Source organism: Triticum aestivum, chromosome 2A (assembly GCF_018294505.1).
Source record: "Triticum aestivum cultivar Chinese Spring chromosome 2A, IWGSC CS RefSeq v2.1, whole genome shotgun sequence".
Taxonomy (NCBI): Eukaryota; Viridiplantae; Streptophyta; class Magnoliopsida; order Poales; family Poaceae; genus Triticum; species Triticum aestivum.
In genome coordinates this window covers 249,290,986-249,297,090 of record NC_057797.1, presented here as the reverse complement: position 1 = coordinate 249,297,090, position 6,105 = coordinate 249,290,986, and positions in this window count along the sequence as shown.

Below are 6,105 nucleotides of genomic sequence, written 5' to 3'. Positions count from 1 at the left end.
CTCCTGGGCCTCCCGGGCCGGCGGCGATGGCGAAGTGGGGCGGCGGCGCGACCCAATCAGTGGCTGCCACGTGGCGTCGGTGGGCGGACCGGACACGTCCATCGGCGGTGGTTTTGTCCGGCGGTGGCGGGTGGAGATGGATCTAGGGTTTTCGGGGGAAGGAAAATGAGATTTTTTGGGGGTGTCTTTATATAGGCATAGAGGGAGCTAGGGGAGTCCAAATGAGGTTCGGTTTTTGGCCACGTGATCGTGATTGAACGCTCTAGATGATGGAGAGGGTTTTGGTGGGTTTTGGTCCAAATTGGAGGGGTGTTGGGCTGCAACACACACGAGGCCTTCTCGGTCCCTCGGTTAACCGTTGGAGCATCAAACGAAGTCCAAATGAGACGAAACTTGACAGGCGGTCTACCGGTAGTAAACCAAGGCCGCTTGGCAAGTCCCGGTCCAATCCGGAAATGTTTAATACCCACACACGAAAGAAAGGTAGAAATGACCACCGGAGGAGAACGAAGCGCCGGAATGCAAAACGGACAACGGGAAAATGCTCGGATGCATGAGATGAACACGTATGCAAATGCAATGCACATGATGACATGATATGAGATGCATGACAACAACAACAACACACGGAGACAAAAACCCGAACCCGAGAAAATAAAATAACTTAACGCCGGAAACGACAAGGGTTGGATTACAAATTGGGTAAATCATATCCGGGGTGTTACATAGGATCACTTCTTGATCATAGTTGTTCGACCGTGCTTTTGCCTTGTCTTCTTGCTCTCTTTTGCGAACAGGTTAGCCACCATATATGCTAGTCGTTTGCTGCAGCTCCACCTCATACCTTTGCCTTACCCATAAGCTTAAATAGTCTTGACCGCAAGGGTGTGAGATTGCTGAGTCCCCGTGACTCACGGATACTTCCAAAACCAGTTTGCAGGTGCCGATGATACCGTGCAGGAGACTCAACCAAGCTCAAGGAGGAGCTCGATGAAGATCTTGTCCTTTGTGTTGTTTCGTTCTAGTTGATCAGTAGTGGAGCCCAGTTCGGCTCGATCGGGGATCTGTGTAGCATTTGGGGTAGTCTTCTTTTATTTTGGTTCCGTAGTCGGACCTTGATTGTATCTGGATGATGTAATGCTTTATTCATGTATTGTGTGAAGTGGCAATTGTAAGCCAACTATGTATGTTTTTCCCTTTACTTATTTACATGGGTTGTGTGAAGATTACCTCACTTGCGACATTGCTTTCAATGCGGTTATGCCTCTAAGTCGTGCGTCGACACATGGGAGATATAACCGCATCGAGGGTATTACACCCCTTCTCTTCCGGTGGCGCTGGAACGCTGCCGTGGCCATCATCATCACCACAATCTTCACCAATAACTTCACCGCCATCATCGCCAACTCTTTCCCCCTCTATGCAGTGGTGTAACCTCTCTCTTACCCGATGTAATCTCTACTTAAACATGGTGCTCAACGCTATATATTATTTCCCAATTATGTATGGCTATCCTATGATGTTTCAGTAGATCCATTTTGTCCTATGGGTTAATTGATGATCGTGATTGGTTTGAGTTGCATGTTTTATTATTGGTGTTTTCCTATGGTGCTCTCCGTGCCGCGCAAGCATGAGGGATTCCCGCTATAGGGTTTGCAATATGTTCATGATTTGCTTATGGTGGGTGGCGTGAGTGACAGAAACACAAACCCGAGTAAGCGGGTTGTTGCGTATGGGATAAAGAGGACTTGATGCTTTAATGCTATGTTTGGGTTTTACCTTAATGATCTTTAGTAGTTGCGGATGCTTGCTAGAGTTCAAATCATAAGTGCATATGATCCAAGTACAGAAAGTATGTTATCTTATGCCTCTCCCTCAAATAAAATTGCAATAATGATTACCGGTCTAGTTGTCGGTTGCCTAGGGACAAATAACTTTCTCATAACAAAAAGCTCTTTACTAAAACTAACTTAGTTGTATCTTTATCTAAACAGCCCCTACTTTTTATTTACGTGCTCTTTATTATCTTGCAAACCTATCCTATCACACCTACAAAGTACTTCTAGTTTCATACTTGTTCTAGGTAAAACGAACGTCAAGCGTGTGTAGAGTTTTATCGGTGGTCGATAGAACTTGAGGGAATATTTGTTCTACCTTTAGCTCCTCTTTGGGTTCGACACTCTTAATTATCAAAAACTATTTCGATCCCCTATACTTGTGGGTTATCAAGACCTTTTTCTGGCGCCGTTGCCGGGGAGAAATAGCGTGGGGTGAATATTTTTGTGTGTGCTAGTTTGCTTTATCACTAAGTAATTTTTATTTGTTGTTCTTAGTTGTTCTCTATCTTTAGTTATGGATATGGAACACGAAATACCAAAAAAATTATGTGTACTTGCTACTCACGGAGATGAGAAACCTCCTAAAACCCTCGATGCTCGTTATGTGACAGAAATTATGTACTACTTTGATAATCCTGTGAAAACCCCATTCAATTTGGTAATGGGAGTAATGTTGGATCAACGTGAATACTTTAGGGATTATCTCGTGACACAAAAAGGGAAACTATTATGGGATCAAATTTATATATTGAAGTGGTATGCTCGGCAAGTATGCTTGAGTTATGATTATACTTGTTGCTCTAGGATGAAGGCCCCACACCTTCCCTTTTCGTGCAAATTCAATGATAATGAAACCTTAGCTTCTAATGCTAATGGTATATATGATTACTATGATGTGGAACAAATAGAAGAATTTGTTGCTTTTAAGGGTGCTTATGAAATTGAATCTTTGTTTGAAAAGTATGAAGCTTTTGATGATGATGTTTATAGGCCTGAAAATTTGGCTATATTGAAATATTGCTATGATAATTATGAATATAATTCCCATATTAATGCGCTTATTGAGAAAGTCTATGTTGTCCAAGAAGAGACTAATAATTTGCAGGAGTCTATGGAAGAAGAAATTGATGAAACTGTGAGCTCATTGGATGAAAAAGATGAGGAGGAGAGCGAAGAACAAAAGGAGGAAGAGCGGCTTGATCACTCGTGCCCACCTTCTAATGAGAGTAACTCTTCAACTCATACATTGTTTAATTTCCCTTCATGCTTACCGAAGGATGAATGCTATGATAATTTCTATGATCCCGTTGATTCTTTTGAAATATCCCTTTTTGATGATGCTTGCTATGCTTGTGGCCAAGATGCCAATATGAATTATGCTTATGGAGATTAACTTGCTATAGTTCCTTATGTTAAACATAAAATTGTTGCTATTGCACCCACACATGATAGTCCTATTATCTTTTTGAATTCTCCAAACTACAATATATCGGAGAAGTTTACCCTTATTAAGGATCATATTGATGGGTTGCGTTTTACTATTACACATGATGATTTTGATAGATATAATATGCATGTTCTTGCTGATACTACTTGCAATTATTATGAGAGAGGAACTACATCTCCGCCTCTTTATGTTTCCAACATGGTAAAAATTGCAAGAAACTGTTTATACTATGCATTGGCCTTTACTATGTGTGCATGAATTGTTCTTTTATGACATGCCAATGCATAGGAAGAGAGTTAGACTTCGTCATTGCTTGATATATGTTACTTTGTGCTCACTACTAAATTATAAATCATTTTTAATTAAAATTGGCTTTGATATACCTTGGGATCCGGGTGGATCCATTACTTGAGCACTATATGCCTAGCTTAATGGCTTTAAAGAAAGCGCTGCCAGGGAGACAACCCGGAAGTTTTAGAGAGTCATTTATTTCTGTTGTGTTCTTTTATAAAGTTTAAAAATAAAAATAATGTGCCAAGATTTGCCTTTAGGATGTTTACCTTGCTTGTTGGTTTGTATGATGCAGGACAGAAACTTTGGCTGTAGTGCGCGATTTTACATTTTTACTGGAACGTCAAACAGTTCTGATTCTTTTTGCACTGTCTTTCTATACAAATTTTTTATTTTTCCTAATTTTGGTAGAATTTTCAAGTATCATAGGTATGGTGGATGTTCAGATTATTACAGACTGTTCTGTTTTAGATAGTTTCTGTTTTTTGATGCATAGTTTGCTTGTTTTGATGAAACTATCGATTTATATCAGTGGATTAAGCCATGAAAAAGTTATATTACAGTAGCTACAATGCAAAAAAATATGAATTGGTTTGCAACTGTACTTAGAGTAGTGATTTTCTTTATTATACTAACGGATCTTACCGAGTTTTCTGTTGAAGTTTTGTGTGGATGAAGTGTTCGATGATCGAGAAGGTCTCGATGTGAGAAGAAGGAAGAGAGGCAAGAGCTCAAGCTTGGGGATGCCCGAGGCACCCCAAGTAAATATTCAAGGAGACTCAAGCGTCTAAGCTTGGTGATGCCCCGGAAGGCATCCCCTCTTTCTTCAACAAGTATCGGTATGTTTTCGGATTCGTTTCATTCATGTGATATGTGCAATCTTGGAGCATCTTTTGCACTTAGTTTTCATTTTTCTTTTATGCACCATGCTGGTATGAGATACTCCTTGGTTTATTTATAGAATGCTATATGCACTTCACTTATATCTTTTGAGTATGGCTTTATAGAATGCTTCATGTGCTTCACTTATATTATTTGAAGTTTGGATTTCCTGTTTCTCTTTACATAGAAAACTGCCATTTGTAGAATGCTCTTTTTCTTCACTCATATTTGTTAGAGCATGGGCATATCTTTTGTAGAAAGATTTAAACTCTCTTGCTTCACTTATATCTATTTAGAGAGATGCCAGGAACTGATCATTCACATGGTTAGTCATAAAATCCTACATAAAACTTGTAGATCACTGAATATGATATGTTTGATTCCTTGGAATAGTTTTGCGATATAAAGATAGTGATATTAGAGTCATGCTAGTGGGTAGTTGTGGACTATAGAAATACTTGTGTTGAGGTTTGTGATTCCCATAGCATGCACATATGGTGAACCGTTATGTGATGAAGTCGGAGCATGATTTATTTATTGATTGTCTTCCTTATGAGTGGCAGTTGGGGGTGAGCGATGGTCTTTTCCTACCAATCTACCCCTTGGAGCATGCGCGTAGTACTTTGTTTCGATAGCTAATAGACTTTTGCAATAAGTATGTGAGTTCTTTATGACTAATGTTGAGTCCATGGATTATACGCACTCTCACCCTTCCATCATTGCTAGCCTCTCTAGTATCACGCAACTTTCGCCGGTACCATAAACCCACCATATACCTTCCTCAAAACAGCCACCATACCTACCTATCATGGCATTTCCACAGCCATTCCGAGATATATTGCCATGCAACTTCCATCATCATCATATACATGACTTGAGCATTCATTGTCATATTGCTTTGCATGATCGTAAGATAGCTAGCATGATATTTTCATGGATTGTCCGTTTTTTGATGTCATTGCAATGCTAGATCATTGCACATCCCGGTACACCACCGGAGGCATTCATATAGAGTCATATTTTGTTCTAGTATCGAGTTGCAATATTGAGTTGTATGTAAATAAAAGTGTGATGATCATCATTATTAGAGCATTGTCCCATGTGAGGAAAGGATGATGGAAGCTGCGATTCCCTCACAAGTTGGGATGAGTCTCCGGACTTTACAAAAAAAAGAGGCCAAAGAAGCCCAAATAAAAAAAAGAGGCCAAAGAAGCCCACCAAAAAAACAAAAAAATGAGAGAAAAGAGATAAGGGGCAATATTACTATCCTTTTACCACACTTGTGCTTCAGAGTAGCACCATGTTCTTCATATAGAGAGTCTCTTGAGTTATCACTTTCATGTACTAGTGGGAATTTTCATTATAGAACTTGGCTTGTATATTCCGATGATGGGCCTCCTCAAACGCCTGAGGTCTTCATGAGCAAGCAAGTTGGATACACACCCACTTAGTTTTCAGTCTGAGCTTTCATACACTTATAGCTCTTAGTGCATCTGTTGCATGGCAATCCCTATTCACTCACATTGATATCTATTGATGGGCATCTCCATAGCCCGTTGATACGCCTAGTTGATGTGAGACTATCTTCCCCTTTTTGTATTCTCCACAACCACCATTCTATTCCACCTATAGTGCTATGTCCATGGC